The sequence below is a fragment of the Anabrus simplex genome, chromosome 2 (genome assembly GCF_040414725.1).
Source record: "Anabrus simplex isolate iqAnaSimp1 chromosome 2, ASM4041472v1, whole genome shotgun sequence".
In the NCBI taxonomy this organism is placed as follows: Eukaryota; Metazoa; Arthropoda; class Insecta; order Orthoptera; family Tettigoniidae; genus Anabrus; species Anabrus simplex.
Genome location: NC_090266.1, coordinates 685,005,042 through 685,018,652, shown reverse-complemented (window position 1 = coordinate 685,018,652; position 13,611 = coordinate 685,005,042). Strand labels below are relative to the sequence as shown.

Below are 13,611 nucleotides of genomic sequence, written 5' to 3'. Positions count from 1 at the left end.
TTACCTCAATTACTAAAATAATTAGAGGCCGGATTTGTGTGCTCTATCACCTATACAAATGTGACTGCATGTGTGCACGAAAATGTAAAAAAATCTCCATAACAAGTAATAACAAATAAACAAAACTCAAATAAATATTACAGTATATAAGGAAAGTTGTTCTGAGATTTTCTTTTGTGAAGCTCCTTCGTTTGTTAGTGAAGAATATTTCATACAATGAAAATATCCTTTCTACATCGCGTGATGTCACAGATTACTAAGATAAACGAATGGTACTTTAACAACACCATGGGTTTCTGAAGACAATAGGTTTGTGTAATATTGTTTCACAGCAACCATGGGTGTTCCCCTGTTACACAAACATACAACTTTATTTTCTTTATTTGATATGTAATTTATTGCAGAGATTTAAAAAATAATTACTCCTAATTAGCCGATGGCAAGCAATAATTTAATGGGACAGTTACGAGTAAATATAGTATGCATTTTCCCCGGAATAGGCATTTATATGCACTATCAAACACCGGACAAATTGTCTGTGAATATTTGACAAAATATATAGTCTAATTGCCGCATGTCTTTATATAGCATATATTTTACAATTTTGCTTTCGTCGCACTGACACAGGTAGGTCTTATGACGATGGGGTAGGAAAGGATTAGAAGTGGTAAGGAAGCGAAGTTGGCTTTAATTAAGGCACAGCCCCAGCATTTGCCTGGTGTTAACTTGAGAAACCGCGGAAAATCATCTTCAGGGCTGCCGCAATGGGGTTCGGACCCGCAACCTCCCGAATGCAAGCTGACAGCTACGTAATCCAAACCGCACAGACACTATCTATAAAAAGTAGCACGCATTTATATTTCACTCTAGTGATCACTCTTGAAGAACATAGACAGCATGTATCATCCATTAACCTTCCTTTAGTCGCTCACGGGGATATCCTCCGGGCCGATTACATTTTGCACGGTACTGAACTTTTCAGTTGAACTGTCTCCCCACCCCTATACCTTTCTCCTTGTTCATTTGGACTCGTCCTGTCAGTATTTGGGCCCGATCGTGCATCCTCTGAGCGAGTGTGGGATCATTGTTGTGACAAGTGACATCACCTGGACGTTTCCCCCGTGTGCAAATAAGCAAAAAACCTTATATTTTAGTGCACATTATTTTTCTAGGTCGATGACTTTGTTGTTCTGTTCTTCTAAACGTATTTTAGAAAAATATTATTTCATATTTCATATGATGTGATCGTCGTAGGCAATATCATAAGACCATTCATCACAGTAAAAGTCTACAGTATTCTGATTTTAGATCAAACGAACAGTGTAAGAATAACCTACTAATACTTAAAAGGGTTTCTTTTAATTATACCGAAGAATACTGCAAACGAACATGCCAAAACAACGTCTCAAAGGAAGAAAATTACGCGCATTTTTAGCTCCGGAGGTTACCTCCGTGCGCGACTAGTAACGTAATAATTTTCGCGCGACTAAAGAAGGGTTAAGCGGTACAACATGAAGCTAACAAAGAAATTTCGAAATTCATATATTTCAAATATTTTCAACACGATTGCATATGGCCTTCTTCTTGCCTCAAATCATCTCATTATCGTATTACAAATTACAGTCAGCTGTTAAAAAATATTCACGTAGCACATTTCCTGGAGAGTTCAAATTGTTGCAGGTTCGTTCTCCATCGTTAAAGCTCAGCTCTCACTGTAAGGCACCCGACTACGATGCATCGACTGCGAACCGCCTTGATGACTGCCATTGAGCCGAATACACTGAGTGTAGAGTTCTCAGTCTAAAGGCCAGTTCAGTTCCCAACAGTTCCACCACCCGGCGTCACTGAACAAGCCTACTTGAAGGATGATGAGTGAGATAGTTTCCCGTTCCCTTCCTCAGTGAACCAGTAGGTGCTACAAAAGATCGGTTGCCAAGCCCACTAATGCATATACCACCTTGGTCCAGAAATGTCACCTTCACGCCACTCATCACTGCGGAGGGAATAGTATTGCTTCTTTTTTTTTTTTTTGTGCAAGTTGCTTTACGTTGCACCGACACAATTAGATCTTATGGCGACGATGGGACAGGAAAGGGCTAGAAGTGGGAAGGAAGCGGCCGTGGCCTTATTTAAGGAACAGCCCCAGCATTTGCCTGATGTGAAAATAGAAAACCACGGAAAACCATCTTCAGCGCTGCCGACAGTGGGGCTCGAACCCACTATCTCCCGAATACTGGATACTGGCTGCACTTAAGGGACTACAGCTTTCGAGCTCGGTAATAGTATTGCTAGGACCACTCATACTTCTGCTATTTTCCTATTGGTAAAGCCAAGGTTGGGATAGAAACTCATAACTCTTAATGAGATAAAAAATTCCGAGTTAGAGAACTACGATTCCAAAATACTCCTTCTCCCAGATGTTTCGTCTGCAACTGGGGCAGAGATCTGCAGTAACAAACTGCCCTAACTTGAATATTTCTTCGTGTCGCCAAGTTGGTAATAGTTCCATGTCTGTCGTAATTGCAGACGATAATTCTGAAAGAAATTTGTTTGGACCACGACTTTACAACTTGGAAGATTTTACCTCTTTATCACACTCCACATTGTTATATGAAACTTGCTACTAGACGACATTGTGAACAGTAAACAAAGTTAGATGTGGGGAAAAACCGTCAGTCCCTTGGCGTCTTTATAGGTGGTACCACTGGTGATGTAGCGTTAGATTTACGAGACTAGCATGTGTGATGAGTGTTCCACATGCTCGACCCACGCGCACTATTTTAAGATGAGGCCGCGAGCAGACGACAGTCAACTCGTGATATGAATTCTCCCGAGAAAAGAGATAGCATTATTATGCTATTAAACGACCGCCCAGCCATTGAAACAGTCGTGCTAGCAGAACGCCTATTTACAGGTCGTCTGCCAGTGTGTACACCAGTATAATCCTTGAGAGATGTTCATTTGGGCAGCGAATGTAGTCACAGAAATATTGCTCCAAACCTCGGGTACGTGTCAACATATATCGTAGGCTTAATGTGAAACTAACGCAAGTGAAAATTATATTTTTAGGTTTTTTACACCAATCAATAGTAAATTCCTCCTTCTACTTGGTATGAAAAGAACGTTAACTCAGTTACGATCAGTCTTGTATAAAATATAGTTCGTAACAACAAAACATTATGAATTACTTCATGATAAGTAAACTTATTGCCTATTAAGAATCTTGTTATGAATAAAACATCAACCTTTTCATGTAAAAGAAACGTATTTAATCAATACAATCATTTCTACATGTCAGTTAAGACAAAATCAAACAGGTGAGAAAGAAGAGGACATTTGTAATGATAACAATGAAGGAGATAGATGAGAACAGTTGTGTTTCCTTGTAAACACAAACAAAAATTAATGTAACTTCATTTTTCTTCATCTTTTTGGTGACACGAAGACGTATCTCAATCGTTAATAACATAATGAATTTGCTTATTGTTAAAGAACTTCCTAAACAAGTTTTATAAAAATTATATTCCTCCTGTGTGTGATATTTTGGTTCTTAAAGATATAATAAATTTGCCTTCATTAATGTGTGGAATATCAACAATTTTAAAATTAAATTTCTTTTGTTGCTATTTGTTTTCACGTCGCACCGTCTCCGACAGCTCTTACGACGCTAGAATAGGAGAGGACTAGGACTGGGAAGAAATCAACCGTGGCCTTAATTAAGGCACAGTTCCATTATTTGCCTGGTGTGGAAGTGGGAAACCATGAAAAACTATTTCTCGGGCTGCCGACAGTGGAATCCGAACCCACAATCACCCAATTGCAAGCTAACAGTTATACCACCGGAACCGCGTAGAAAACTTGTTTGGTTTAAACAATGCTATTTTGTCTTTCCTGAGAAATGTTAAGAGGGGCTGCCTGGCCGAGGCGGTAAAGGCGTGGTCTGTTCGCCCGGAAGGACGTGGGTACGAATCCCCGTCAGGAAGCCATAAAATTTAAGAAACGAGATTTCCACTTCCGGAAGTGCATATGGCCCTGAGGTTCACTCAGCCTACACCAAAAATGAGTACCAGGTTAATTCCTGGGGGCAAAGGCGGCCGGGCGTAGAGCTAACCAATCTACCCCATCACGTACCGAGGTTAACAATGGTGGAAGCCTTTACGTTCCACTCCTCCAAGGGCCTTCATGGCCTGTACGAAGGTGACTTTGCTTTGCTTTGCTTTGAGAAATGTTAAGACATGTGTAGTTAAATTAGTTTCACACTTAGTCCACAATGTTATTTCTCAACTATCACACATTGTGAGCAGCGTTAATTGTTTTGTACCGGGCGAGTTGGCTGTGCGGTTAGGAGCGCGCAGCTGTGAGTTTGCATCCGGGAGACAGTGGGTTCAAATCCCACTGTCGGCAGCCCTGAAGATGGTTTTCCGTGATTTCCCATTTTCACACCAGGCAAATGCTGGGGCTGTTCCTTAATTAAGGCCACGGCCGCTTCCTTCCCATTCCTACGCCTTTGCAATCCCATCGTCGCCATAAGACCTATCTGTGTCGGTGCGACGTAAAGCAAATAGCATATAATCGTCCTGTAGCACAGACATACCTCTCTGATCATATACCACGCAAGTGTTGCCAAATCATGAATATTCCTTCTTGCTAAAGCGTATTTGAAATTCTCTTGGAATTTCCTCTTAGTGTTAAAAACTAAGTAAAGTGGGTATCAGTGACGTCTCATCTTGGAACAATAGTTGATCACTCTCCAGAGTGAACTGGCACGAAAAACTGTGCTTCCGTAAGCTAGCAGGGTGATGGTATCAGAAATTTGAAACCATGAAGAGAATGTAAGTGTTGCTTAACGGTATAATGATATAAGCAAAGAAATGGTCGTGGGAGATGAAGAATTATACAATTCGAAATCTCAGCACTAAATGGGACAGAGAAGTTAGCCGGCTTTCTCGCCGTATGAGCTATCATGGTGAAGATATTCACGAATTGTTATTGCTATTCATGTCTTGAAGGAACAGGTTATAATTGCCGCCTAGCATCAAGTAGGGGTTTCCCATACATTAAAATGATAGCAACGTAATAGCAAAACCTAATAAATAAAATGTTTAAAACACAGCAGATATCAACCAGTACTAATTGTACTAGGGCCCAAAATAAGTCGCACATCGCAGGGATCAAATCGTGGATGGTCGGTAACCCGATTACTGAACACAAGTACCACGGCATCAGTACAACGGCTTGTTTTCACCTCTTAAAGTGGCAGATTACAAGTGGCGCCTAGCAAGAAGTAGTGTTTTCCCAAACTATACTGTATGATAGCAGTAAGTAATTTCTTATCGCGGGATCGAACCGCAGTGGACAGTAACAGAGCACTGTACACAAGTACCATGGAACTCCGATTATTGCTTGTTCCAAACCGTAAGAATAGCAGGCTGTTGTTGTTGTTGTTGTGTTAGTACCATTAATTGAATAATATACCATGTTAATATAAATATCGAACTTAGTAATATTGGCGTATTTGATTGTAATTATTTTCTGTGCTCTGTATATGGTTAGATTACATACGTACTGCTATATCATACTAAGTATACTGAATTGCTATGTAGGCCTATCATTTGATGATATTGCTTTGTATATTACTGATGTGCAAAACCATGCAACCAGGAGTAGGGAAATGTTAACATTTTCGTGATATAAAACTGATGATGGTTTAAATGTAACTTTATAGTACCGAGCTCGATGGCTGCAGTCGCTTAAGTGCGACCAATATCCAGTATTCGGAAGATAGTGGGTTCGAACCCAACTGTCGACAGCCCTGAAATTGGTTTTCCGTGGTTTCCCATTTTCACACCAGACAAATAATGAAACTGTGCCTTAATTAAGGCCACGGTTGCTTTCTTCTCATTCCTAGTCCTTTCCTGTCCTATGGTCGCCATAAGACCTATCTGTGTCGGTGCGACATAAAGCAACTTGAAAAAAAAAATTAATAGTCATCACATTCAGTGTTCAAGATAACGAGTATAGGCTTCCCCTCTGTGCAACGTCCATGTCACGTGCCTAACAATACCTGATTTCTAATCTCTTAAATAATTGAGACCTTTTGGATGCCTTATGTATGCCTAAGTAACTTATAAAAATTCATATGTCAGGTAGTCAGACTCTAAAAAAATACCAAACCACATGGCACTACAGCCCTAGAAGGGCCTTGGCCTACCAAGCGACCACTGCTCAGCCCGAAGGCCTGCAGATTACGAGGTGTCGTGTGGTCAGCACGACGAATCCTCTCGGCCGTTATTCTTGGCTTTCTAGACCGGGGCCGCCATCTCACCGTCAGATGGCTCCTCAATTCTAATCACGTAGGCTGAGTGGACCTCGAACCAGCCCTCAGGTCTAGGTAAAAATCCCTGACCTGGCCGGGAATCGAACCCGGGGCCTCCGGGTAAGAGGCAATCACGCTAGCCCTACACCACGGGGCCGGCAGTCAGACTCTAAATATGACAAATACTGATTATATCTAAATAGTATATTTCCTCCTCTTCTTCTTATTCTTCTTCTTCTTCTTCTTCTTCCTTTCTACCGCTTTTCCCACACCTGTGGGGTCGCGGGTGCGAACTGTGTCACACATTTGGATTTGGCGCTGTTTTACAGCCGGATGCTCTTCCTGAAGCCAACCCTAAATGGAGGGATGTCATCAGTTTTGCGTGTTTCTGTGATGGTTGGACGTGTAGTCTGTTGTCTGAATATGAAGAGGAAAGTTTTGGGACATACAAAACACCCAATCCCCGGGCCAGAAGAATTAATCAGAGGCAATTGGAATCCCAGACTTGTCCAGGAATCGAACCCTCTGAACCGTAGGCCTCAACGCTGACATTCAACCAATGCGTCCGACAGATTCATCTAAATAGTATACGTCTAAGAAAAATAGGCAACACTTTGAAACATTGAACTATTCTTTACTGAAACAACAACCATATCGCTCTCCTTCATCTATCAAGTTATTGAGTACTTGGCTAAAACCTAGTGGCTGAACTGGACTGACCAACTCTGTCCCTATCAAATCACTGCGCAGAGATCTGATTTACTCTGCGATTTAGTAATAAAAACAGGAATGTCGAAACTGACGCACAAGTTTTTTTTAAATGCTATTTGTTCGGGGTGTCGAACTATGAAGATCTTTTGCCCCTAATTGCACCATATGTGAGGAACCCGTGTGTATTATGTAAATGTCGGAAGTGTAAAGTGTTGAATGTGAGGAAAGGACGACAAAAACTCCCAGTCCCCAGGCCAGGGATGTTAATCATTTACAATTAAAAACCCCTGACCCGACCGGGAATCGAACCCGGGGCTGCCGGATGACAGGCTTACCCTCCAGGGTTGGTTTTCGCCCGGACTCAGTGGGGGATCCCACCTCTACCGCTTCAAGGGCAGTGTCCTGGAGCATGATACAACTGGGAAGGAGGACCATTTCCTCGCCCAAGCGGACTTACCTGCTATGCTCTACAGGTGCCTTGTGCTGGATGGTAAGATTGGAATGGGTAGACAAGGAAGAGGGAGGAACGCAGCCGTGGCCATAAGTTACGTACCATCCCTGCATTTGCATGGAGAAGAATTGGGAAACCACGGAAAACCACTTCTCGTAAGGCTGAGGGAGGGGATCGAACACCCTCTACTCAGTTGATTTTCTGAGGCTGAGTGGACCCCATTTCCGTTCTCGTACCACTTTTCCAATTTCGTTGCAGAGCGAAGAATTGAACCTGTTTCTGCCTTAAAGTACCTATACATACCCTTCCATTTTTCACAAAAATTTGTATGACTGCCAATTATGTTTGCCATCATGTTATTCTTAGCTGCCTTCTTTGCTAGATTCAATTTCCTAGTAAGTTCCTTCAATTTCTCCTTACTTCCACAGCCATTTCTAACTCTATTTCTTTCCAATCTGCACCTCCTTAGTCTCTTTATTTCTCTATTATAATAAGCTGGGTCTTTGCCATTCCTTACCACCTTTAAAAGTACAAACATGTTTTCACATTCCTCAACAATTGCTTTAAACCCATCCCAGAGTCTGTTTACATTCTTATTTGCCGTCGTAATTGTTCGTATTACCTAAGCCTCACACTAGAGAAGACGAAAGTTAATAGCTGGGGACACATGTATATAAATATAAACTATATCTGGCTTGCCCGCAAATTGCCACGCAAATAGAATCAATTATCACTATATGGTTTCCCATTTCTCTATGTAATGTTTGAGGGCCAGCTTTACAGTTTTAAACAAAACTGTACAGCAAAATTTATATTTACTAGTATAGAGATTTATACTTAAATCACAGGGGTAGGATTTTAAATAATTAACCATTAAGTATCGCTTTGAGAAAGAAAATTAACGCAATATCTGGTCAAATGAATTTATTAAACAAATTATGAGATGAGTCGGAAAAGTACCTTTTAGCTTGGAGGGAATTAAGAATCTAACATTACTGTAATTTACTGTTGCTTGCATTGTATAATTGTGGCTCACCAATTGTAGTTTCCGTTGAGGCCATCCGTATTCCGTGGTAACTCGTTCCCTTTTCCTCGTTGCAAACTGGCTCCATAGACATCCTTCCTTCCTTCTGCGATATGGTTTGGGCTATCTGGACTAGCACTCCCTAATTGCGTAGTCTTTAAATTAGACAGTGGCCCAATGCTTATGAAAATTGATCACCGTTGATCGTATGAGGAGAAAATTCAGTGTTGTGAATTTTTCCATGTTATCAGAAATCTCAATCCAACTTAGCTATTCTACTGATACAATACAGACTTGTACCAAATACCGTGGACTTGAACTAACGTAGTTCTTCGTCCAGAATAATTATAGAATATATCACAAGCCGTATGTTTGTTTCGTCTCACCCTGATCCGACAACATCACAACAGCTACGTACTGTGTCTTGAAGCGACAACTCACTGTCCAGAAAATACTTGTGTCTCGAAGCGACCACTCACTGTTCCAAAATAATAAAGTAGTTGTGTGTTGAGGATTGCTCCCACTCTTGGTAACAGCCCCATACCCAGTCTCTATACAACGAAGCATCTGATTCGTTATCTCATATCATATCTTCCCTCTCTTCATTCTTCACCCGTAACCAGTAGGCGTGTCGATGATGTAGTCTTCTAGCTTGCTAGCCTTGCACGCGGGTCGCTGTATAGTACAGTACTCATGAGTTAAACCCAATGACTCATCATAACTACCCCGCTTCAAGAATAACTTTTCCATGTACACAATATCAGATGAAATGACACAAACTCAGACTCAACACATTTACCGTATTTACAGTATATAATTATTTCCTATTTTATAATTTAAATAATAAATGATGTTCTAATATATACATTATGATTCCAAAAGCCCTATTTGCAGTTGATTGAAGTTAAATTAATATGTGTTAATGAATAATTTCCGATGACGGATAATCTTGATATCGAGTGATATCACGTATTAGGACTGTACAATAAATTAGTATGGCTGGAGAAGCCTGGACGGTCACACCGCTTTCCACCGATCATAGTTACTTTTTTTTAAACTGCCTCATGCCTGCTTTATCAGCCATGTGGTACTGCCTAATTGTCCTACTTTTAAAAACCTTCTTTCTTTCACATTTATTTTTAACTACGAAGAAACAGCTTAATGATCATTAATACCATCTATTACTTCGGTTTCTCTATAGAGCTCATCTGGTTGTATCACCACCACGTCCAGGATATTTTTCCCTATAGTTGGTTTCGTCACTTTTTGAATCAGCCGTCCTTCCCATATTAGCTAATTTGCCATTTCTTGGTCATGCTTCCTGTCGTTCGCATTCCCTTCCCAATTGACATTTATTAAATTCAGACCTCCCGCTACAATCACATTGCTTTCCATGTCGTTTCCCACATAGCTGATCATCTTATCAAATAATTCTGAATCAGCGTCACTGCTACCCTTTCCCGGTCTGTACACTCCAAAGATATCATGTTGTCTATTATATTTAGAAAGGAGCCGTATATCTAAAATGTCATGTTTGTCGTCTTTAACTTTTTCGTAGCTTACAAATTCTTCTTTCATCAGAATGAATACTCCCCCCCCCACCATTCCTATCCTATCTCTACGATACACACTCCAGTTCCGTGAGAAAATTTCAGCATCCATAATATCATTTCTCAGCCATGATTCAACTCCTATTAAATATATATGGTAAACATATGTTAAATTACTTAATTTAATTCCTTTCTTTACAATACTTCTACAGTTCAACACTAACATTTTTATGTCATCCCTACTTGACCTCCAGATCTCTGTACCCTTATCACCGCTCTCTAGACAATCCCGTTTCTCTGAATGTACCTCCCTATTACCCTTCCAAACAAATTTCCTGACTTATACGTACCACTGCGGTTTAAGTGAAGGCCATCTGAGAGCAAATCCCTATCTCCTACCCACCCATTAGTATCTAGAAATTTCACTCCCAGTTTCCCACATACCCACTCCATAGTCTCATTTAAATCCCCAATCACCGGGCGAGTTGGCCGTGCGCGTAGAGGCGCGCGGCTTTGAGCTTGCATCCGGGAGATAGTAGGTTCGAATCCCACTATCGGCAGCCCTGAAGATGGTTTTCCGTGGTTTCCCATTTTCACACCAGGCAAATGCTGGGGCTGTACCTTAATTAAGGCCACGGCCGCTTCCTTCCAACTCCTAGGCCTTTCCCATCCCATCGTCGCCATAAGACCTATCTGTGTCGGTGCGACGTAAAGCCCCTAGCAAAAAAAAAATCCCCAATCACCCTCCAGTCAGTATCCCTCCTACAGAGTATTCCACTGATAACAATCTCCGCTTTTTTAAACTTCACCCGTTCTGCATTTACCAGATCCCACACATCCCCAACTATGTTGGTACCTATACCAGCTTACCTTACGTTATTGGTACCAACGTGAAAGTCTACCAACTTCTCCCTCCCCTCCTCCTTCTCTTCTACTTTTCTCTCAACATCTGCCTCAACCTAATTCCTGGATAACACAATACCCTGATTCCAGTTCCTCCGCACACTTTCCCCACATGTCTAACGATGGAATCCCCCAAGACCAGAGAATCAACCCCACCCACCTCATTTGATCCCGTCCTCTCCTGAGCAGCCCTATCCTTCCTGATAGCTGCAGAAGCTACTTCGTCCTCGCTTTTCTCCCTCCCATGACCCTGTTCCACCTGTCTTTTCCTATCCTCTAATCTACATTTCCCTTTCCAACCTTTTCCCTTCCTCTTACTTCCACACATTTCAGCAACAGTTCCCTGTTCCTCATCTACCCTCTGTTGTTCTACCTGAAGTAACTCATACCGATTTCTGACAGACACCTGTCCGGAATTCTGATCCTGAATAGAGCCCTTAGCCTGCAATCTCCTTCCCCTTATAAAACTGGACCACCTGTCTTCTACAATTCCCCCTTTCCTTCCCGTCCCTCTTTTACACCTGCTGTAACCTGTACATTGTTTGATGGAGGCCTACCTTCCTTCCTGTCTTCTGGGAGAATCCTGATTATCTCTATCATTTGAGCTGCATCGGCCTTGTCATTTTTACTCTGTTGACTCCGATAGACATATATTTTATTAGAACGCCCTGCGCCATCCAAATGACTCTCCTGAAGAGCTGACCGCCCGGGGAGGACAGGTCCTAGAGTATTGACACATTTGAGCGCGCAGTATATCCTAAAGCATCAACAAACTCAATGAAAGTTCGCAGTTTAAATTCCATTCACTAAACGACCACATCCACTTGCAACCAGTGTATTAAATACCGAGTATAACAAAGTTCAGTACTCAAACTTGTAGGGAGATAAGAGAGGCCAAAAATAAATACACCGATGAGCCATTGCATTATGACCACCCGAGCTGGGAGGATTTAGCGCGCCTGGAGCTGGGGGAGTGGTAATAATGGCTTGCGGCCTCCGAAGAGACCTAGTGCACGTCTTTCAAGTTAACGCCGTATAGGCTACCTGCACGTTTGTGAAGATAGGGCGCTACCTAGGATGTGTTCTAATTCTTAAGACAACACACACACCCAGCCCCTGTGCCACCGTAATTAACCAATTAAGGTTAAAATCCACGACAGCGCCGGGAATCGAACCCGGGACCCCGTGGACCAAAGGCCAACATGTAATCATTTAGCCGTGGAGCCGGACGGAAGTATGGTATGCTGGTAGCATGGTACAACATATAGGCCTACAGTGCAAATCGTTTGCCCCTTTGAATGAAGTTTTAGGCCACACTTTGCACACACATATTTTATGGAAACTTTTGACATCGAGCAATGCCGGTGTGCACGTACTACAGATGTTACTGAGTACATTCTGTACAGCTTACTCACAGCTTCATAAAGAGGCGGCTGCATTAATCTTTGCTGTTAAAAATTTCATTTATATTTAGATGAACGTCAATGAATTTTAGTTAATGATAATCGTCCATTTACAATTTTTGGATCTTTTGCCAAAGAAAGACAAAAACCACGAAGGGCGTGGAAATGGAAGAATTTCTAGGCCTTGAATGCTTAAATACCGCCAGGATCGAAAAAAACAAGATTTGACTAAGGGAGGTCGGATAGAACAGATGAAAGTGTGGAGAAGGAGCTTGGGGCGAGTAAGTGGAAGCAATGCCAGGAATCGGATAAGGGCCCCGTGGTCGCCAACCCACGCTCCCAAGCTAAGAGCCTCTGGAGTCCCTTTCAGTCGCCTCTTACGACAGGCAGGGAACATCGTAGGTGTTATTTTACCGCCCCCACTCACAGGGGCCATCTTCTAAGAACTGTGGTAATTGATGGCGGAGAAAATGTAGCTAACGGGCTACTGTCAAATCGCCCTCAAAGAAATGTGGGCCAATTAGATGGTTACCCAAAATACCACACTAAACATTTACAGTACTCCCCGTCGTACCTGAAATGCCGCCTCTCATACGCAGTGGAGACTGTCACCGCTCCGACTCAGGGTACCATTATTGTGAAACCGCCGTCCGTCCGAAAACAATATTTCCGAAATGAACGCCCCATTATTTGCCACTTTCCTCAGTAATCATACATAAAGTTGACCCATGCTGCGAAATCTGCCCCGTGGAGTTCCCGGTATAATTGCAGGTGATAAGGATGAAAGAGACTGTCAGGAAATATACGGACTACAGACGACTGGCTGATCTTAGCCTGTTGTGCCACTGGTCGTGTACTCGTGTGCGGGTTATCCGTGCTAGCGTTCAACACAACCTCTGGACTAGCTCCAGAAGTCACAGGTGCCTCTCTAGCTGGAGAGTGACCCTGTTGTACGCAATTGGCGTTCATATTATTAAAATTAACTGCGGCTGATTGACGGCAGTATGTGAGTCTCTCTTGGTAAATGCGTTATAGCTGTAGTGCATTCGCTCTTAATTCACCGTAAATTAGAAACATATCAACGTACCCATCCGTTGAATAGGGTAATTCCGGGAGAGTTGCCGCACTTCTTATGTCTTTTGTTATATCTCGGTATATTTACTTTTAAAATTGTTGCAAATTCATCGAGCATAATTTGAAAACATGTACATTTGATCAGGGATGAATAAAATATTGGCAATTGAAAGTTAATG

At 42.0% G+C, this 13,611-nt stretch overlaps 1 protein-coding gene across 9 annotated transcripts in view; it reads left to right on the top strand.

The window, feature by feature from the left end:
• LOC136864371 (uncharacterized) overlaps positions 1-13,611 on the top strand; it is a 366,118-nt gene that overhangs the window by 119,349 nt on the left and 233,158 nt on the right. Inside the window, exon 1 of one of the 9 annotated variants that reach the window (XM_067141285.2) lies at positions 2,878-3,005. The exons of the other annotated variants lie outside the window; for them this stretch is intronic. The gene's annotated coding sequence lies outside the window, so the exon portion shown is untranslated. Of the gene's footprint in view, positions 1-2,877; positions 3,006-13,611 lie in introns of those variants that run through there. 9 annotated transcript variants of the gene reach the window in all.